Here is a 23,201-nt window from a genome sequence, read left to right as displayed (position 1 = left end):
TGACTTTGGGCTTTTGTGGTGGATAAAGTAGGTAAAAAGTGACTTGAGAATGGGGGTAACCAGTCAATAGTTTCAACTATTGTCTGATAATTAAAATTATATTAATTTTCAATTGTACTTCCTCTCATCCTGACTTCTGCCTCATGCTTATTTGTTGTTTTCCACCCAGGTTAAAAAATGCTAACCATCTTAAACCTAAGTTTTCACTTCTATGACTACCAAATTTCAAGTCTCTGAGCGAAGGCATTCGTCAGAGACTGATGATATCTCTGGTTAAAGGTCATCTGGCCCATACCACGTTTAATACTTGACCTATACTTTTTATTACAGACATAATAATACCTGAAAGGATGATTCTGTTATAAATCTGCTTTAAAACTCAAGGTATCAAAGAATCTCCAAGTAAACTGCATTTGAGAATATAGATACAATACAAACGAAAGAACAATTGGATATTTGATTCCTTTTAGAGATTTGTTTAGCTGCCTATAAAAGGAAAACATGCCATTGTTTCATAGAGAGGAGCTCACTCTAAAAAATCTAATCCTGGAAAATGGTGTTATTACTCGTTCCTAAAATGTGAAAAATATTACTGACATCCATTCAGTAATTATTACCTAAATTTTGACTAGTTCTTACAAGGACACATCTTTGACTTACAGTTTTGATAACCAGTGATTCCTTGAGGTTAGGAAAGTCTGAGGGAAAAGTTGAAAATAAGAAAATGGAAACAAATACATATTCTTTCAACATTAAAAACCCCTCCTAATCAGAGATATTAAACTACTTTTACAATTTGTAGTATGGGTTTGGGTACCTTAGAGAGAGAGAACAAACTGTATTAAGACATTTACTCCTTGGCATAATCTTTTAATACAGTAAATAAAAGAAGACATTGGGAGACACATTTATATAAAAACACATTTACATAAAAATATGTGACTTAAAACTGGTATTACAACAGCTGCTATAGTAGAAGCCCAGAAGCAGAAGAAATTGATCTAATGTGGCAATCGGGATGGCTCTGAGAAAGAAGTAGGGCAGTGTGGGGTGTTGGTTAGGAGCACAAGGTGGCATACTGTGCCTACAGGCACACTACTTTTTTTATAAATCAAATTCTATTGAAACACAGCTATGCCCAGCATTTACATATCATGAAGATTGCTTTCTTGATACAACAGCAGAGTTGAATCATTGTGACAAAGACCACAGGGCCCAGAGCCTAAACTATTTCCTATCTGGCCCTTTTAAAAATGTTTGTCAACCATTAGTTAAAGAATGTGGGCTCTGCAGTCCAACAAAACTGGATTCAAATTTGGTTTTGTAAACTGTAACTTGACTCAAAGGCTATTTATGTTGGTATAATGAGATTTCATACAAAGTACATTGCAGAATATCTGGCATCTTCATAAATGTTATTTTATTAAATGATAGATTTTATTTTGTTATGATTTATTATTTTAAGTGAACTATAACTTAATTCAAATGAAAACTAAAAACTCTAAATTTAAGTACATCCTACTGCTAAAATGTTCAGGAAACTGGAAATGGTATCATCTAATTGTAAAAAATTTTCAAGTGTTGCACAAAATATTGTATAGGTATAATGAGAATAACATAAAAGTGAAACAATCTCAATATATGGAAAAGTAAAGTGCAAACTTTAAAATACAATTAAGAGAGGTGCCTGGGTGGCTCAGTCGGTTGAGTGTCTGAGGCTCAAGTCATGAACCCAGAGTCCCCAGATCAAGACCTGCATCGGGCTCCCTGCTCAGCAGAGAGCCTGCTTCTCCCTCTCCCTCTGCCCTTTCCCCCACTCATGCTCTCTCTCACTCACTCAGTCTCTGTCTCTCAAATAAATAAACCTTTAAAAAAAAAATACATTTAAGAATGAACAGCATAGAGACGCCTCGGTGGCTCTGTGGTTGAGCATCTGCCTTTGGCTCAGGGCATGATCCCAGAGTCTGGGATCGAGTCCCACATCAGACTCCTTGCAGGGAGCCTGCTTCTCCCTCTGCCTATGTCTCTGTCCTCTCTCTTTTTTTTAAAAAGAAGGATATGAACAACATAGTAAATATTGTAGGAAGCCATGTCAGTCAATTAAGAAAGAAGCTAAGAGACTATTCGAATTTAGAAGAAAGTGTATTTAAAAGTGAATATTCTAAAGAAGAGACATCACTACCAATCTTGTAGAAATAAAAGATTATTCGGGGAATACTATGATAAATTACATGGTATTAGTTATATAACCGAGATGAAATGGGCAAATTATTACCAAAACAGGAAAAAAAAGAAAGAAAATATGAATATATACTCAGAAATCCTCAACAAAATACTGGCAAATCAAATCTGGCAACAAATAAAAATTATGTACTGTAATCAAGTAGGATTCATTCCAAGAATGCAAGGTTGGTTTAATTTGAAAATCAATCAGTGTTATATACCACATCAATAGAATAAAAGTTACAGCATTTAACACATTTTCATGATGAAAATACTTAACAAACTAGGAATAGAAAATCTCCTCCCCTAATAAAGGATATATGCAAAACCCAACAGCTAATACCATTTTTAATGGTGAAAGAATGAATATTTTACTTTATGATCAAGAATAAGAAGGATGTTTGCTCTCACTGTCTAGTCAACATTGTGCTAGAGATTCTGGCCAGGGTAATGAGCCAAGAAAAAGAAATAAAAACATCCAGATTGGAAAGGGAGAAGTAAATCTATCTTTATTCACAGACAAAATGGTCTTACATATAGACAACTCTAGAAAGGCCATACACACACACACAAAACTATTAGAACTAATAAGTTCAGCAAAGTTGCAGGATATAAAGACATCAATTGTATTTTTATATACCAGCAAAGAACTTCCAAAAACAAAGTTAAGAAAAATAAAATAGCATCAAAATATATTAAATACTTAGAAAGTAAAGACTTATACCAAAAATATAAAACAATGTACAAAATATCACTAAAAGAGTTTTAAAAAGACCTAAATAAATTGAAAGATATCTTCTGTTTATGGATTGAAACACTCGATATTGTGTTAAGATGGTGCTATTTCCCAAATCTGTAGGTCCAATTAATAAAAATAGATCTTTTTTGAAAAAATTGACAAGGTGATTTTAAAATTTATGTGAAAATGCAGTGTACCCAAACATATATTTATTAGTGGAGCAGTATTGAGAGTCCAGAAACAAACTCTTACATTTATGGTCAATTGATGTTTGACAAGAGATAGTCTTCAGCAAATAATACTGAAACAACTGGGGATGCATGGGTGGCTCAGCAGTTAAGTGTCTACCTTCAGCTCAGGGTGAGATCCTGGGATCTGGAATCACATCAGGCTCGCCACAGGGGAGCCTCTGCCTGTGTCTCTGCCTCTCCTCTATTCTCATAAATAAATAAATAAATCTTAAAAAAAAAAAATGGACATCCACCTGCAAAGCATGAAATTGGGCCCACCTCACGCCATGTACAAAAACTGTGACTCAAAATAGATCACAGGCCTAAACATAAGAGCTAAAATTATAAAATACTTCAAAGAAAACAGGAGCAAGTTGTCATCACCTTGCATTAGTCAATTGTTTCTTAGATATGACACCAAAAGCACAGTGACAAAATACGGATTGAACTTCATCAAATTTAAAATTTTTGTGATTAAAAAGACAAAATGAGAAGACAAAGCACAGAAAGTGCTTAAATATTTGTAAATCAAATATTTGGGAAGAGACAGCCAAGGACATAGAGAACTTTTTTTATATATATAATTCAAAAATAAAAAACTAAGCAAAAGATTTGAATAGATATTTCTTTCTGAAGATATGCAGATGCCCAATAAGCAAATGAAAAGATACATAATATTGGTCACTAGAAGAGGGAAATCAAAAACTACAATGAGATACTACTTCATATCCATTAGATATAAACTAGAAAAGAGTAACAAGTACTAGGATGTGGAGAAAATTAAACCTTCATAAATTCCTGGTGGAAATACAAAGTGGTGCAGCCACATTGAGAAACAATTTAGCCAGTACTCAAAATGTCAACCATATAGTTAGTATATGACCTATTAATTACGTTCTAGGCATATGCCTATAGAATTGAAAAAAAAATAGGTCCAATGAAAACTTGTACACAAATGTTACATAGAAGCATTATTAATAGTCAAAAAGCAGTGTAAAGGGTGCCTGGGTAGCTCAGTCAGTTAAGTGTTGATTCTTGATTTCGGCTCAGATCATGATATCAGGTGTTGTGAGATGGAGTCCCGTGTTGGGCTTTGTGCTGGGAGTGGAACCTGCTTAAGATTCTCTGTCTCCTTGGGATGCCTGGATGGCTCAGGAGTTGAGCATCTATCTGCCTTTGGCTCAAGGCATGATCCCGGGGTCCTGGGATCTAGTCCCGCATCGGGCTCCCCGCAAGGAGCCTGCTTCTCCCTCTGCCTATGTCTCTGCTTCTCTCTCTTTCTCTCTCTCTCATGAATAAATAAATAAAATCTTTAAAAAAAAAAAAAAAAGATTCTCTTCCCCTCCCCCTTCTAAAAACTAAAAGGCGCTCAATGAATGAATAAAATGTGTAGCCAAACAATGGGATATTATTTGACCATAAAAAGGAATGAAGAACTGAAAGATGCTACAATGTGAATGTCTCTTGAAAACAGTAGGCTAAAAAAAAAAAAAAAAAGACACAACAGGCTATGTTTTCTATAAAATATTCAGAATAGGCAAATCCATAAAGACAAAATAGGTTAATACCAAGGGACATGGGAAATGTAGGATCAGTTCTAATGGTTATAAGGTTTCTTTCTGGGATGATGAAATGTTCCAAAAATAAATAGTGGGATGGTACAGCTTAATGAATATATTAAAACCCATTGAACTATATACTTTAAAAATGTGCATGTAAAAATGTGAGTATAGTTAACCCTTGAACAACACAAGTTTGAACTGCACAGGTTCACTTACAGGTCTTTTTGATAAATATAGTACTACAAATGTATTTTCCTTCTGATTTTCTTAATATATTCTTTTTCTAGGTTTATTGAAAGAATACAGTATATAAATATATACAAAGTTTGTATTAATCGACTGTTTAAGTTATCCGTAAGGCTTTTGAACAACAGTAGACTATTTGTAGTTAAGTTTTGGAGGAGTCAGAAGTTATACACAGATTTTCAACCATACAGAGGTCAGAACCCCTAACTTTCACATTGTTCATAGGCTAACTGTATATTATAAAATTGAAAAAAATATATATAAGGAAGAGTTATAGAAGACTGAATTATAAGGAACCCAGTCTTGCAGACAAAATAGAAGGAAATAGTCTCATCTTATATAATTTTGTCACAGAACACCAGGTAAAATTAGCAAATAGAGACCAAGGTCTAGCCATACTTTGTTAAAGTTGTTTTTTCATTTGTTAATTTTTATTTTAAAATGAAGAGGAAGGAGAACCTAAAGAACTGCAAGTAAAAATAAAGGGAGTGGAAATCATCTTGTCATTAGATTTGTCTTCTGCAGCATTTAGTAATGAAGGCAGTAGACCACTGTGTACAGAATTGCAATGGAATACATTTATGATTCAAAACTGCTTATCCAGCTGGGTTGTGATTCAATGTGCATGAGAACAAAAAAAAAAAAAAAAAACCAATCTTTTAGGCATACAAAGACACATATACCACCATCACCACCAACAACAAAAAATGCATACATACTTGCCAAATAATGATAATCAAGAATTCAAGATTGGGACTATGAAATAATGAAACAAATGACATTTATATAGTTGCTACTGTTGTTTTAAAACAAGATGTTAAAATTAATTCTTATGAAATAAGATTCCTATAGTAGGAAAAAGTTAATAATTGTATTCTGGATCAAGTACTTCAGATCACTTCAAAAACTCAGGAGGCTATATGAGAAAGTGTATAAAATGCCTTATTGTATACATCATGGATTCAGTAGATGTTTTTTTCTTCACATTCATAGAAAATATATATTTCAGAACATAGGAAAGGAACACGATCAATGCAAAGAGTAAAAGATAAGCATGACAAAGTGCTAAACACTTATACTAAAATTACCAATAGATTTAGTCTTTTATGGAAAGGTAGAAATTACCATGCTGGGTGAAAAACAAAATCAAACTATTGGTTTTTAAAAGAGACAAGGCTAGGCAAAATGCTACCAGTTTAAAGTCAAAAGATGGCAAAACACTAATAGACAAAGATTAATTTAAAAATACAGCGTGGCCATATTTTTAAAACAAGACAATTCAAGGCAAGGGTTTTAATTTGGTGGAAAGGGGTATTTTATATTGGTAAAGATGTGATTCCTACTGAACATTTAATAGCCGTGACATGAGCCTATTTGTACTGATTGTGTAGAATTAAAATACATAAAACAATCTAGAGATGAAAGTATGGGCTTGATATCAGATCTGGATTCAAGGGAAATGAGTGAATAAACGTATAAAAAATAAAAAGAGGACAGAAATGGACTTGGGAAGAAGCAGAAGCAAGTTGCTGACCCAGAAATGGCAGTAATGATGATGGAGATTCAGGGAAAATTTGGAGAACACGGCAGTGTTTGTCCTGTGTGTTATAGCTATGGTACAGAGATTACAAAACAAGTCGGAAGTCAGCCCACAGGTAAGTTGTGTGTGTGTGTGTGTGTGTGTGTGTGTCTGTTTACTTATTTAAATACCAGTTTTCCATAATCACCACCATTTCTCTTCTTATATGGAGCAGCTTAGGGTCATTTACCTTGTGCCCCCCACCTCTTGTAGGCATTTCAATTTGTGACCCCTGGAATGAGGTAAGGGGAGTGGCTAAGGAAGAATGACTAAGAAAGTCATGAGTCTGAATAATTGTTCAAAAAGTAACAATTGCTTGCCCTTAAAAATGGTTAAGATGGGAGGATTTTAATATGCTCTTTACCACGTTAAACTATAAATTCAGAAACCTAAAAAGATAGTAACGATTACGAATCTACTGAAGTATTTAAATCTGTTTGTCTTTATTCAAATTTATTTATTTATTTAATTTTTTTATTTATTTAAATCTGTATTTATTCATCCTCATTCAGTTTAGTTCATATTTATAAAAAGTAATGGCTTATGGAGACATCGATACTATGTAAAAATTTCCTTTTGCCTTTAGAGCAAAGAAGTCTAATTAAAATACTATCTCATTTCCTCTCTTTTCAGTCCTAAAATTATTGTGGTTGCTCTAGTTTATGCTCATATCACCTCCCTTTTATGTCACCTTAATTGGAAAATTTTAGTTTTTGGTTTGATACCTGCTTCTTAAGTGCTACAAAACATGTATTTATGTACTTTAAGCTTATAGAAATATAACGTTCAGCTAGCTAACTAGCATGAATGATCAATCCATCACTGAGAATCAGTAACAATATATAATAAACCAGAGTAATTACTGTCTTCATACGAGTAAAGGCAAGCATTTGATTGTAAGGCTGACAACTTAAAACCACAAGTTTCTCTTTATGTATTTGTTTAATAGTACAGCAGCTGATATTTTAAGAAATGTTTTCTTCTTTCTCCCCATCAGAATAAGTTGTAAATGAAAACCTTTAACAGGAAGATCTCATTTATCAAATGGACCCAGAATTCCTACCAAAACACCAAACCTCAGAACCTATGAAGTAAGCTTCATGACCCAGCCAAATGTGTTGCTGTGAAAGTCACTTTATTTATTTGTTAGGCCCTTAAGCCCTATTCAGAGCCTGTTTACTTCCAATAAACTGTTTAAATGACTGTTTACTATTTAATTTTTATGTATAGACAGATTAACAATGAATCAATGGTGTAAACCCTCTCAGTGATATAAATGAGAGGGAAAAAAAAAAACCCTGTAAAACTAAGAAAGTGCAGTTGTCAGAAGGGCACATGCCTTGACAACTCAGTGAAGAGATTTTTTCTTAAGCCAGACGGAAAATTGGAGACGTGTGAAATCGCAAGTGCTTACCCTGCTGAATGCACTTACCAGGGAATACCATTACTGGGGTTATCAAGAATATGGGGATAGGTTGTCAGTGGCATTTTCAGGCTGTCAGCTTGATTGTCAGGGTAGAACTAATTGGTAAGTGGTAAGTAGCATTAGCGTGTATGATTTGTTTTCATGTCTTTTGCCATTTCTAAGGTAATAGAGGAGCCTCTGATGTAAGATTACGTCTCACATATGAAAGGGCAACATTTTAGAACTGCATCCTATCCCATGATTTAAATGGATTTTGTTGCAAATTGTGTTTGTATTAGGTTGAACTTCATGAAGTTGCCAAGTGTTGACTGTTTTTGACCTACCAAAGAGGAAAAAAAAAAAAAAAAAACTATTCACACGGTTCAACCTAATACATCAGCTATTCCAGCCTACCTAGTACTGTTCCAAACTGGAATGTGTTGGTCAAGAGAGACTAAAATACAATTTTGTTTCTAGGTGAGTAATAAACATGCCTTGTGTCCTTTTTGCCAGGCCCTCTTCTCACATGGATGATAATTTTCTCTCTTTCACCTCCCAAGTCTTGTACATAATGGAATTTCCTAGAGCTTGGCCATAGGCCATCTCCCTCACACTCCCCAGGAAATCTCATCCATCCTGATAGTCTTATAATGCTGACAATTCCCAAATACATCTCTGTCCCAGACCTGTACTCTAAACTCTAACCTTGTTTATCTGACAGCTTCCCTAACTCCCAAAGTGGATGTCCTGTAGGCATCTCAGAATTATCTAACCAAAGCAAATTCCTTATGACTTCTTACCCCTCTCTGGTTTTGGTCCAACCTTCTCCATCTGGAGAAGGGTACTCTCACCCACCCAAGTGGTCTAGGAGAACCCCAGAACCATCTTTCCTTTCTGTTACCTATGTCTCCTGTCTAGTCTCTCTCTTAATAAGAATGTCCAGAATTGGTCTGCTCCTTTTTCTACCTACATCAATACAGCTACTATCTCCTTTCACCTAGATTGTTGTAATAACCACTCAGTTTGTCTCAGTTTGTCTAGGCTTCTACTCTGGACTCCCTATAGTCCATCCTATAAACATCAGCTTCTTAAATTGTTATAGATTTCGGAGAAAACACAACATCCTTTCTACCTACAAGCCCATATTATGATCTAGCCTCTTGCTACTGAAGCTGGCCTCCTCTTTTCCCTTTTGTTCACTGTTTTCTTTCCATTCAGCAGTCACAAAGCTCTTTCCTGCCCTCGGGCCTTCATGTTATTCCCTCTGTCTGGAATACTGCTTCCCTCTTTAACTCTGATTTACCTTCAGCTCTCAGCCTCATCGCTCAGAGAGGCCTACCCTGATCCCCTCTCCAATATGATGTAAGCCCCCGGTGAGGCTTTCATATAGCACAGTATGTTTTATTCATTGCACTTAACACAGTTTGCAATTCGGTATTTCCATGTATATTTCTTTGCTTGGTGTTAACTCGAAGAGGCAGGGCCTTGTCTGCTATGTTCACCACTGTGAGGGCCCAGAACATAGTACATGCTACCTGCTTAAGGTGAAAAACAATCTGTCTTGGATGTTTGTCCTTGGAGAAGACCAGATTGTTCAGAAGAGGTTGTGCTATGCCAGCCTTCTGGAAGTACGGTATATGGACTTGGAACACGGGCTGCTCCCAGATCTCGTCTTCATTTCCTGTGAGTTAGCAAAACTTCTCTGAGGCCCTGAATTGTAAGCTTTTGAAAGCAGATACTTTCTCTTGTTCACTACTGTATCCCCAACAGCTAGAAAAGTGGTAAATAGTAGACGCTTAATAAATATTTGTTGAATGAATGAACTGTTCCTTCGTTTGCAGTTCTTGCCTCATGACACTGAGGGGTTTAATTTAAAAGAAAAAAAAAAGAAAAAGAAAAACATAGTAAGTGCCTAGTATATAGCAGGTACTCAATAAATGCCAGAAAACCTAATGTCTTCTTCAAAATGTAATTCTGATAAATATATATAGATAGATCAGAAATATATATATATATATATATATATTTTTTTTTTTTTTACACCACTTATTCTCTAAAGCCCTGGGCTCCCACAGAGATGAGAATGAAGGTCATTGAGGTGGGTGTATTAGAATAACTGTTGAGGTTTTTTTTTTCAAACTACCTAAACTTCACTCACCTCACCTCCACTGCCTACTACAGAGTGGCTGTTCTTGAGTATGTCCTGTTCCTCAGGTGTGCTAAAGCAAAAGTTAAGAAACACCTGCCTAGAACCAATAGCACTGGAATATCTGATAAATAAGGGCTGTATATCAGAAGACTGTTAATGTTGTTAGTCAAGTGTGTGTGTGTTTGTCCACATCTCTATGTATGTTCCATATATATATATGTATATATATATGTATATATGTATATATATATATGTATGTGTATATATATATATGTATGTATATATGTGTATATATATATATATGTATATATATATGGAACTGCAATGATTATGTAGCAATGCTACTGTCTTTCTGTTGATGAGAAATACCAGAGTATGTGCCTGATAAAATGGTCCTCTGGATCTATTAGCTTGGATTTAATTCTAAAGACAGGTGCTAGCCCATAATTTAATTTAATTTTTTCTTTTTTTTAGACAAGGGGAAGGGGGCAAGAGAGTAGATTTTTTTCCTCTCTGATATCACGTATGAACCTTACTTGACGCTCCTTTTTCAAGGGAACTATTTATACTTCCAGTGACCGAGCAGAAGAGACTCAGTTATGCCACATTTACCTTTGTTTTATCTCAGTTTAAGCATTTGTGAGCTCTGCAGTCATTTTTATATCAGTTAATTAGGCATGAAATCCAGGCAAGAGAGAAGGATGAGGGATAGAATTGCCACAGAATGTCCACAAATTCCAGAAATTGGGGCAGTGGGAATTCATCAACCAATAGAGCCACACATCCCAGCCAGACCCCCAACTACAAGACACAACTTCAGCAATTAGAATAGATGAAAGTGCCCCTGAAAGCCCTCTACTGGTCTATGATTGTAAAATGTTTACAAGCATTTGGATTATTTATGCAATTGAAATATTTAAGCAATTCGAAGTGCCCTACTTCTGTGGAGCATATATTTTCATAAATTGCAGTTTCTAGCATAAAGCTGTTCTTTCTATAGTATACGGAGGCTGTTCAAATTTGAATATTTTAAATGTCAACATAGAATAACATTAAGGTTTATGACCCGGCTTTAAGAAAATCCACAGTGCAAAATCTGAATTTACACATCTCGGGGACACCCTGGGAGTGTCCACTAATCAGATGAATCCATTAGCAGTAAAACTACTTCTGGGAGACCTATATTCAAGAGGAGAAATTAATCGAACGTACCAGTATGATTCCCTGGAGTTGTAGCAAGTTGTAGCATTTGTCATTTTCCTGCTGCCACTCTATGGTGCTCCCAGATTTGAACAGCTAAATCCTTTCATTTCCTTCCACTTTAGGATTTCTCAGTCTTTCATTCCTGGTCTGCATGCCCACCCACCCCTGGATTTCAAGGTAAAACTGACCCTGTCCTGTCCCTGGCCTCCACCCCCAGGTCCCAGTAGTTGTGTGCTTCCTGGATTCCCCCTCACATTTTTTTTTTCTTTCCCTGTCACTGACCACCTAACCTCGTTGGCCTTCCTGAGTTACTTCTTTTCCTTCTTTCCTGCTGTTCACAAACATCTTTGATAACTTTCCTGCAGCCTGAGGCAGCACAGTGTGCCATTCTGTTATCTGAACTGATATTTTTGAAATATATTCATTCAGCAAATCTATTCCTTTCCAGCCTAGCAGGATGCTGGGTCATACCCCTCCTTTAAGCATTACACATAGAACCCCCATCTACATATAAGTATATCTGTAAAGGGAAGAAGGATACATTTTTTTAAAGATTTTATTTATTTATTCACGAGAGACAGAGAGAGAGAGGCAGAAGGAGAAGCAGGCTCCATGCAGGGAGCCCGACATGAGACTCGATCCCGGGATCCCAGGATCCCACCCTGGGCCGAAGGCAGACGCTAAACTGCTGAACCACCTGGGGATCCCCCAGAAGGATACATTTTAATATTTTAATCCATGATGTGTTTCAGGACAGTAGTCTGGAAGCACTTCCTCATTAAGAAACTGAAAGAAAGCACAGAAAGCACATGGTATTGCGGTAATCCCTCTAACTTGACCTCCTTTTAGAGTAAGTTAAGATTTTATCTGCAACACCCCAGTCACCTCTGATGTGGAATAGATAAGTAACCAATGATGCTGATAGATTTAATATTCTTAATTTACATGTGAAAATACATTCTCGTTTTAAAAAACTTAAATGACAGTATTAGACTCCTTCAAAAGAGCTCATTGTGGTATTGTTATACTTTATAAAAAGACCTGTTTTTTAGATTAAAATGTTGGGAGAGAGGGAACTAGAAGAAGCCTGTGGTTAGGACTGGCACCTTGTACAATGCAGACCAGTACCATTGTTCATATTTGAAGTTGTAGTAAATATAAAATGTGAATTTGATGTGACATAGTCTTCTTTAAAATATCTTTAAAATATCATCTGTTTTTTACTTCTCTGTAACCTCTGAGATGATAGTACTAGCTATTATTAGTTATTAAAACAAGTAGCTGGGATCCCTGGGTGGCGCAGCGGTTTGGCGCCTGCCTTTGGCCCAGGGCGTGATCCTGGAGACCCAGGATCGAATCCCACGTCGGGCTCCTGGTGCATGGAGCCTGCTTATCCCTCTGCCTGTGTCTCTGCCTCTCTTTCCCTCTCTCTCTGTGTGACTATCATAAATAAATTAAAAAATTAAAAAAAACAAAAAAAAATAAAAATAAAAATAAAACAAGTAGCTGTTAGTTTTTCTGATTTTTTAAAAAATTAAACTTCCAAGTAAGTGTATCTGGCCATCAGTCATAAGACATCTTTCTGATTTTGGAAGAGGTAGAGAGGCAAATGCCCCTTGTAATTAATATGGCAGCCATAGCCATAAAAGCAATTTCTAGTCTACCACTATAATGATTTAGATTAGCTATTTGATTTCCGTTAATCAAAAGAAAACTAAGTAACTGCAATATGCAACCAACTGTCCGTCTCTGGCTTTAAAAATAATGTATTCTGAGTCTCCACTGACTCTTCGTATGTCACAAGTCTAAGCCTCAGCATGAAAGATAGAGTCCGGGGCTGTATGTAAATGAGGTTTTCCACCCATAGGGGATCAGCTCTGTGAGATTCAGTGAGTATTTAAATAGCTAGAAAGGATTTATTAAAGAGAAAAGTGCATCTATTACTGATTAGAATATTTTGAGAGAAAGGCACATGGAACAGCAATTTTTAAATAATCAAGTTAGGGAATCACAGTATCAAATGACTTTACTGCTGCAAAGAATCTTAAAGGTAGAGACTAACCCTCCTATTTTACTGATAAAGCCAAAAGCTTTTCCTACCACCAACCTGGAACATTTCAGCTTTTCTAAAGGACCTCAGCTCTACTGAACCTCAAGGTCACTAAAGACAATATGTAATTGTTGCTTATATCCGTGGTGTTTGCACAGTGCTAGGGACATATTAAACATTCAAAGTAGAAGTCTGTGTGATGAATTAGTAAGTGACTTTATGAACACACGATCACCTGTCTGTTGCACAGGGATTTACATTACACAAATCATTCTCAAGGCTGGCTTTATCTGTTTTCAAAAAGTTTATAAAGTAGGCTAAACTGATGATAATCTCTCTCACTCGCTCTCTCTTGCTCTTGCTCTCTGTCTCACACACACACACACATCTGGATGTCTGGATCCCTGTGTCCTTGATACCCCAGACATTTTTTTTTTTTTTTTTAGTTAGACATTTTAACTTTTTTCTCATATGCCACATCTCCAAACTGGCATTTCTTGGGGTAGATTGATTTTTGCAAGGTATTGATCTGTGAAAGTTGAGCCATCTAAAAAGGCCATAGCAAATGTACGACAATCTGAAAGGCAAAATAATGATAGCAAGGGACTATATAGCCCATGGAATAAAATAAGTGCCTGTGCATCCATACTGATACAAATAAATAATTGGAATATATAAGTAAACGAGAGAAAAGGGATAGCTCTTTCTTACAGTAGAATTCCAATTAATGTACAAAAAATAATGGAAGTAGAAAAAAACACCATTTGGCGAACACCGTGTTAATCGTTGTAGATAAGAATAATCAATGGAGGGACGCCTGGTTGCGCATCTGCCTTCAGCTCAGGTTGTGATCCTGGGGTCTTGGGATCGAGTCCCACATCTGGTTCCCCACAGGAAGCCTGCTTCTCCTTCTGCCTGTGTCTCTGCCTCTCTCTCTCTGTGTTTCTCATGAACAAATAAATATTTTTTTAAAAAAGAGAATAATCAATGGATGTGAAAATTAGTGGCCAAAAATATGTTGAGAAATAGGTTATTTGCAGTCTTAATATATCTACCCATAAGATACTTTTTTAAAAAAATTGGAGGAGACTGGGGCCACTGGGTGGCTCAGTTGGTTAACCATCTGACTCTTGATTTTGGCTCAGGTCATAATCTCAGGGTTGTGAGACTGAGCATTACATTAGGCTCTGCACTCTGCACTGGGAGTGGATCCTGCTTGGGATTCTCTCTCTCTCTCTCCCCCTGCCCTGCCCACCACCCATTCATGTGCACACTCACGCATACACACACAGACAGGAGGAAGAGACTAACGATATGACAGCGACATGCAGTGTGAGACCCCAGATAGAATCCAAGACCAGAAAAAGGACATTAGTGGAATAATTAGAAAAATCTGAATAAGGTGTATACATCAGTTAATAGCAACATATCAAAATTAATCTCCTGGTTTTGATGATTGTGCATCAGTTATATATAAGATGTTAGCATTCGGGGAAACTAGGTAACCTGGGTAGAGGGTAGATATATGGGAACTCTACCTTCTTTTTAACGTCTTTGTATATCTAAAATTGGTTTATGTATACAATGGACTATTACTTAGCCATTAGAAACGACAGATACCCACCATTTGCTTCGACATGGATGGAACTGGAGGGTATTATGATGAGTGAAATAAGTCAGTTGGAGAAGGACAAACATTATATGGTCTCATTCATTTGGGGAATATAAAAAATAGTGAAAGGGAATAAAGGGGAAAGAAGAAAAAATGAGTGGGAAATATCAGAGAGAACATGAAAGACTCCCAACTCTGGGAAACGAACTAGGGGTGGTGGAAGGGGAGGTTGGCGGGGGTTGGGGGAGACTGGGTGATGGGCACTGAGGTGGGCACTTGACGGGATGAGCACTGGGTGTTATTCTATATGTTGGCAAATTGAACACCAATGAAAAATAAATTTATATAAAAAAATAAGAAAAAAATTTGAAAATATTTTTTAAATAAACAGGAAGACCATAACACTCTGATATTTTGAATGGCCCTTTATCAACCAAGCCTGAGATAAGGAAATTTTTTGATCTACACTTGACATAGGAAATACATGCCAGCTGTTCCAGCGATTTGCCCAAGGCTACTTATTAGAGATCCAGATGTTCTGTTAGATTCCTTGTTCTCGCCACAGCCCCTTTGTTCTCATAACCACTTTACCACGAAGATGGAGAAGGCACTATGATTCCCGCTTAATAGACATGGAAACACCAAGAGGGAAAGATGTGCTGCTTAGTGAGTGGTAGAGTTAGAGCTCAAGTTCAAGTCTCCCCACTCTTAATCCAGTGTCTTGTCATTCATAGTCCACAAACATAGCTATTTCTCTATTACTCTGTCATTCAACAAACATTTGTTTAGAATCTTCCAGCCAAAACCCTGCACTGAACACTATGCATACAAAAGTGGAAATGACTTTTGGGGGTGGGGGGGGGCGACTCCAACGAGGTGATTTTTGAAGGAACAATAGAAGGTAGCCAGGTGAAAAGGGCTGCAAATATATCATTCTAAGTAGGAACAGTAGTAACTCAGCATCAAAAGACGGCAGCGGGCACAACAGCATTGGCCTTGAAGCCTAGCAGCCTCACGGTCCAGTTTATTACTTCTCTGTGAACATTTAGTGCCCATGCACCAGTGAAAGGCCACTTACAGACGGTTGAAAAGTCAACTTTAGTTTCTTCATAGTAACTTGGCTCTGGGGATTGTTTTAGAACCCACTTACGTCCTGCTTCACTGGCAAGCTTAAATTAATCTTGCTACCCGAGTATCTGTAGTCCAGCTGGCTAGGCTCATCAATTCCCCTGTGGGGTGCCATCAATCAGATCTTACTAAAGTCATAATGGTTCTGGTTGGAGAAGAGCCACCCACCGGCTAGATAACCAAAGTCTAGAGAGGACCCACCTACCTGGCTTTGGAGCTCATCATAAGCTGTCCTGACACCAGGGCAGTAGAAGGCAACTGACCAGAGAGTAGGTCAAGCCTCCAATCCTCCCGCGCTGTGCCCCTGGGCTGAAAATTCATAAGCTGGGAGCAGGAGAGTCTTCAGTTCTGGTAGCCTTGCTCTAAAGTGTGCATGGGGTGTGTGTGTGTATACGTACACGCGCATGTGCGCACATGTGCAGTCTTGACTGCTTTAAAATCCTTAAGCTACTTAAACTGTATGGATTACTTAAGTGGAACATCTCTCCTGAATTTATCTAGTGTGGCCAAAGATTACACAGTTCTAAGGATCCGAATTTGCCTTTCCTCATGGGTTTCACACCTGTGTTCTCATTCGCCTGTGCAGGGCATGAGTTCAACATCATGATGATTTAAGGTGTTAACATTTCAGTTTTTATTCCCCCACAGTTCTGCAAAGAACAGTGGCCAAGTTCAGGGAGAATAAGATCAGATGATTAATCTCTGAATGGTGGGCAGTCTTGAATCTTTAGCTCTGGAGTGCTATTGTTCTGATAGCCTACGAAATATATGCATCTGTATTTCAGCAAGATTTAATACTTTTTTTTATGTACAACATTTACTCCCGGACCACAGTTAATGCAGATGAACTCTTCGCTTGCACAAGAGCCCTCTTCAGCCTAAGCTGGAGGGGGAGAAAACAATGCTGCTTCTCTGGTTTACTCAGGTATCATTTTTGTTGTTGTTCTGCACCTGCCTTTGATTATTTGCATAATAGGCTTTGGGGAATCACAGTTTTGTTATAAGTTTATTCATTGCAAGATTAGCCACTGAGTCGCAGCACCTTCAAGTCTTGAAGAGTCCAAATAACAAGCTAAAGTTCAGGGGTAGCGATGTCAGTGTGTTAAAGCTATTCATTGGCCCCGGATTAAAAACTTTTGTGGGCCTCTACTTAATGGCTAAAGAACTTGCCCAGATTCTCTTTAATAAAATTAAAATCCCAATTGTATCAGGTTCCAAATGTACCATTAACTGTGTTAGTATAAAAATCTTGAAGCCGTGTTAGCCTTACAAATTTGATGAATGTGTTAGGGTGGAGGAGTGGTAAGTAACACCTGCATTATCTGACTTACGTTTGTCTTTAAATAGTGTGTTATCTTTCAACCAAAATTACTTGATCTACATTAACCCTCTAACACTTACATATTCCACTGGTGTCCTAATTTCATAAGACATTAGAGTGATTTCTGTTGCATAAATGATAGCTTTCATTGCTTATAAAATGTGCTTAGACACTCTCAATAATGTCTTCTTCAAACTTATATCGCATTGATTACATCTGGCAGTCCCATATGGCCAAACTTAGTTACAACCCTTCCAATTAAATTATGGTTGGAAACCCACTTCTGGGGTGCAGCTCAGCGATCTACTAAATTCCTCAATGATATTCAGAACATGAAATAATTTTGAGGGAATAAATTTACAGTACAAGTGGGAGCAGAGAAGAAGGTTTTCAATCTGTATTAATTTATTTTTCAAAATTCATTACTTGCACAGTTTACTTTCCAAGCTAATTCTAACCAAAGATGAGTAACGCGGCCTTGGCAAGAGCATGTGCGTAAGATATTTCCATATGTTTCAGCAGAAATACCAAGCACAGTGCTTATATATGAGTAAATTCAGTGGAAAATGTTCTGAAGGCAGGTTCTCCAGCACCTGCTTCCCAGCTTGTTCTCAGCCAATGACCTTACACCCTATTTCGTGGAGAAAAGGGAACCTGTTAAAAATCTTCCAGGCTCCTGCTACCACAGGTCCCCACCCAAAGGCATCTGTACCCACACACTTTGCCTTTTCTCCCGTGTCTATAGATGAATTATCTGTGCTTCTGTGCAAGGTCACCCCCTACCTGGACGCAGGTGCTCATCCTCTCTCCTCACAGCACCACTCCTGGCACAGCCCCCTCCTGAACTCCTGAATCGTCAATCCCCCCTCTCTGGGGAGGCAGGGGGTTGGTACTAGGAGATAAGCATCCTGTTTTCTCTTGTACCTCAAACAAACAAGCAAACAAAGTAGACCCTCTAGTGACTACATCTCCATCTAATACTGCCGGATTTTGTTCTTCAAAGGGGCTGTGTTTGTTCAGTTCCTTGACCCTCTCACCCCATTCCTCCATAGCTCACTCTCATCAGGCTTGTTTTCACTTCACTTCCACTGACGGGCATATCCTCGTTGGCATCCCACCAACTTGGTTTTCATACTTGAGGACATCAAACAATCCCCTGAAATATCTCTTAAAAATCCTGGGGCCCGTATCTAGAATTTCTGATTCATGAGGCTGCTGATGTGGCCCCTACCCTGCGTTCTCCTCCTCTCCTGGGAAATTCTGATGCCCAAGTCGCCAGACCACACGCTGGGAAGTGCTGATTTAGAGAAATAGTTTTATTAGCTCCCTTTTTAATATTAGGTTATAAAAACATTTTAGAGTCATGTCGTTCTGAATAAATTATACTTCCCCAGAAGCCATTTAGTCTGGGACTTTTGCCTCACATTAATGATATTAATGATCCTTAGAGGCCACACACACACTATCTAAGCATACGAGACTCTCAGTTTCAAAGTAACTCGTCCCTCTGAGGACACCTATTGTCGCCTACAAGAGTGGCTTAATTGCAAAAAAATAAAAAATAAAAAAAAATCCGTGAAGACTTTTAAAATGCCAACCATGTGCATTGCTAAAAAGTGAGGGTACATCAAAAGAACCACAACCAAGAAGAGCCTTCCTGCCACAGATGCTGCAGAGAGCCATCGGCAGATGATGCTGACTGCTGCCATTATGAAGCCATGCAGATTCAAATATGAACATAATTTCATTTCATTAACGTAATTACATTAAGGCAAGTAATTTTGAAATACGACATGTTCTGCGATAAGGTTATAAACCCACAGAACTATTCCTTAGTAAGTAATCACAAGGTAAGTTAGGTTTCATTCAATTCAGAATTATTGAAGCCTGGAAAATCTGACCTGTGGGGTAAAAAAAACATAAGCACACCAATGACAATTTATTATTTGTCTTTTAAACTACGGTAATACCGCGGTTAGTTGTGTCCCAGGAGAAATTTGTTTTTCTGTACAATTGAGTTTTCCAGACAAATGAAATGGATCTTGGTAAATATCCCAATATTTTGTTTATGATGGCTTATGGTAGCTTACCAGACATCTATCAGACATCCCATATGGAGGGATGTACTAAACAGAGTAAGAATTATTTTGGAGATGGCTGAAGGGCATCCTCATGAATATCTTGCACTGGGTGCTGCAGTAATACCATGATTCTCTTAGGAAATGTGCCTGTAGTAAATTAGGTCCTAGGCTTTAAGTCTTTATGTCAGATCTGCATAGTTTCTCATCTGCTATAGACCAACATTTTTGTGGCTTCTTCCTAAAGTAAATATGCTTGTCTCCAGCAGCCTTTTTCTCTGGTTTTTGTTTTTGTTTTTGTTTTTGTTTTTTGCTAAAGCTAGGGAACCAAAACAAAACAAACATTTTTGTTAGGATTGTATATAAAATAAAAGTAAATATTCTGGTGTAGGGACCAAGGTATGCCCTTCTGAGTTAAGTATACGAGCTTCAATACTAAGTGTGTATCTTTATGGATTTTTATTTTTTACTGTTTTTAAAAACTTACAAGATTGTTCCAGTTTTTCTTTTTTTCTTTTTTAAGATTTTATTTATTTATTCATGAGAGACACAGAGAGAGAGGCAGAGACACAGGCAGAGGGAGAAGCAAGGTCCATGCAGGGAGCCCAGTGTGGGACTTGATCCCAGGACCCCGGGATCATGCCCTGAGCCAAAAGCAGATGCTCAACCACCGAGCCACCCAGGCATCTCTAAAAACTTTTTAAATATATTTTTGGCCAGAGATCTATTCATGTCCTTTGCCTAATTTTCTATAGGGTTTTATATTGTTGTTGTTGTTGTTTTATTGATTTATAGAGGTCTTGTATAAAGTAGGAAAATTATCATTTTATCTGTAATCTGAGATTTTTTTAGTTTGCCACTTGCCTGTGACTTTACTCATGTGGTTTTTGCTGTACAGATTTTTTATTCTCGCCTATAGTCATATTAATCTTTTCTTTAATGGCTCCTGGTCTTTGACACACTTAGGCCTTTTCTAATTCAACACCATGTGTGTGTAATATATCTTTAAATCTTTAAATAGTACATATGCCCCCCCCTATATATATATATATATATATATATACACACACACACACACACACAACACACATAGATGTAACATATACACATATATATATTATATATACATGCTCATATGTATGGAAAATATATATGTATGTATGTATACTGATATATGAATATATTTGTAAGTTCCCAGGATTTCTCCTTGGAATTTCAAAGCTTTCATTTTAACTTTTTTTTTTTTTTCATTTTAGCTTTTAAAGTTTGACCCATCTGGTACATATTTCAATTTAAAGTACAAAGTACTTATCTTTATTTTTTAATATATAGATATTCTATTCTTCCAACACTAGTTAGCACTTACTGAATGATCTCTTATTCCACCGATTAGACATGCCAAGTTTTATCATATACTTAATTATATTTCTTACCATTCTCTTTTTTTTTTTTTAAGATTTTATTTATTTATTCATGAGAGGCAGAGACACAGGCAGAGGGAGAAGCAGGCTGTCTGCCGGGAGTTTGATGTGGGACTTGATCCCAGGACTGCAGAATCACAACCTGAGCCAAAGGCAGACTTTCAACTACTGAACACCCAGGCGCCCCTCACCACTCTGTTCTAATTATTATAGTTTTTAAATGCATTTTAGTATTTCATCACTGTTATCTTTTCCCCAGGTTTTTTTTTTTTTTTGTATTCTTGCTTAATTTTTTCTATGTGAATTTTAGAATGGCTTGTATAATTTTAAAGGTTACTATTTTATTGAAATTGCACTAAATGTATAGAGTAATATCTTTATGATCTTGAATAGTTCTATCTATGATGTCCATTTCCATTTATCCCAGTCATTTCCCCCATTGTCTCATTACACCATACATGATTTTTTAATCATGTATGTTTGTTTGTTTCAACCAGTATCCAAATAAAAGCCAGGCATTGCAATCTGTTGATATGTCTCTGAAGTTTCTTTGAAGCTACTGGCTTCCTGCCTCCCCAGCTCCCTGCCCTCTATTCCTGTATTTTACTTGTTGAAACTGACTCATTTGTCCTGCGCAGTTTCTCACTGCCTGGATCTTGCTGACTCTCCCCCTATGGTGTTGTTTAACATGTTCATCTGTCCTTATTTTAGGCAGTGAGTTACACAGGAGATGAAACATTTTCATTTTTTTGTGTCTATTTTTCAGCAGCATTTCAATTTTTCTTTTGTATAGGTCTTCCTTATTTCTTTCTAAGTATATTCCCAGGGTTTTTAAGGATACAACTTCAATGGAGGGCAGTTAGGCAATATTTATCAAAGTGGTTAGTACTTGTGTCTTTTAACCTAGCAATTTAACTTCGAGAAACTTGCACGACAGAGATAATTGCACACCTGTGAAATGATATATTTCTGAAATTAGTCATTACCTCAATATTTATAAGAGCAAAAGATTGCAATAATCTAAATTCCTATTGGTAGAAGACTAATCAAGTAAATTATGCCATATCCATTCAGTAAAATGCTCCGAAGCTGCTAAAAATTAAGTAAATGAAATAAAATGAGGAAGCTCTTTATGTAATGATATCAATAGTTTTCAAGATATATTGCTAAATGAAAAAATGAAATTGCAAACCAGTATAAATAGGATGTATATTATTATTTCTGTAAGAAAGAAAAGGGACTATATATATATATATACACACACACCAAGAGAAACTGACTGACTAGGGGATAGGAGATAGAAGGTCTTCACTATAAGCCTTTTCATGTCTTTTGAAATTTGTTGCCTGTGAATGTGTTACTGACTTAGCTTCTTTATAGTTTAAAAAGTTGAAGTATTGTAATATACTATATCACAGTTAAGATCCTAATTTATTTTATGCTTAAAGCCTGTTGTAGCATTATGTAGCAAACATAAGATCAATATGTTAAAAGGAATGAGATTGCATCTAAACATTTCAAGATACCTTACCAGCACGGAAGCCAATCAAAAACTGGCATGTCTCACATACACACAAACACAAACTTGACATATATACAAAGAATTTAAGTAGAGTCAGTCTGCGGAGATTCCTGCATTCAGTACGAGAAGTAGACCAAGAGACATCTAAGTCCCATCCAACTGGGGCAGCAAGGCCTAGTGAAAATAGCACGGGGTGGGGGGCCCTGGGTGACTCAGTTGGTTAAGCGGCCAACTCTTGATTTCAGCTCAGGTCACAATCTCACATTCCCAAGATTGAGCCCCATGTTGGGCTCCCACTCGGAGACTCTGCTTGTCTTTCTCCCCTACCCTTGCCCTTCCTCCCGCGCTCTCTCTCTCTCTCTCTCTCTCTCTCAAATAAATAAATAAAATCTTTTTTAAAATAACATGACTTTGAAGCCTTCAGATAAAGCTCAGATCCCCTTTTCACTCCTTCGTAAGCCTTGTGAACATGGTGAAAATATCTTACTCAGTTTCAGTTTCTTAATCTGCAAAATGGGGTTGCTTTCCTGCTTGTTAGGTGGATTAGCAATAATTTGTTATTATGTATAGGCGACTGATCCATTATATGATTTCAGCTGTAGGATTCCCGGAATTAATTGGTCTCTGGGGAGAAAACTGAGGTCAGAGGATCTATTTTATAGAAAGAAATTTCTCTTTTCATTTTGAAATTTAGATATTCCTAGCATATTCTTGAATTTTATTAACAATTCCC

The 23,201-nt window shown here is 37.0% G+C and overlaps 1 protein-coding gene across 6 annotated transcripts in view; it reads left to right on the top strand.

Annotated features, from left to right (window-relative positions):
* SERPINI1 (serpin family I member 1) overlaps positions 1-23,201 on the top strand; it is a 70,181-nt gene that overhangs the window by 6,887 nt on the left and 40,093 nt on the right. The window contains exons 2-3 of one of the 6 annotated variants that reach the window (XM_041731704.1): positions 8,284-8,461; positions 11,459-11,513. The exons of 2 other annotated variants lie outside the window; for them this stretch is intronic. The gene's annotated coding sequence lies outside the window, so the exon portion shown is untranslated. Of the gene's footprint in view, positions 1-7,576; positions 7,671-8,283; positions 8,462-11,458; positions 11,514-23,201 lie in introns of all 6 variants that reach the window. 3 more of the 6 variants (XM_041731703.1, XM_041731702.1, XM_041731705.1) reach the window with 3 other exon arrangements.

This window comes from Vulpes lagopus, chromosome 17, assembly GCF_018345385.1.
Source record: "Vulpes lagopus strain Blue_001 chromosome 17, ASM1834538v1, whole genome shotgun sequence".
Classification (NCBI taxonomy): Eukaryota; Metazoa; Chordata; class Mammalia; order Carnivora; family Canidae; genus Vulpes; species Vulpes lagopus.
The sequence above is the reverse complement of the archived record's forward strand: the minus strand, read 5'-3'. Positions and strand labels throughout refer to the sequence as shown.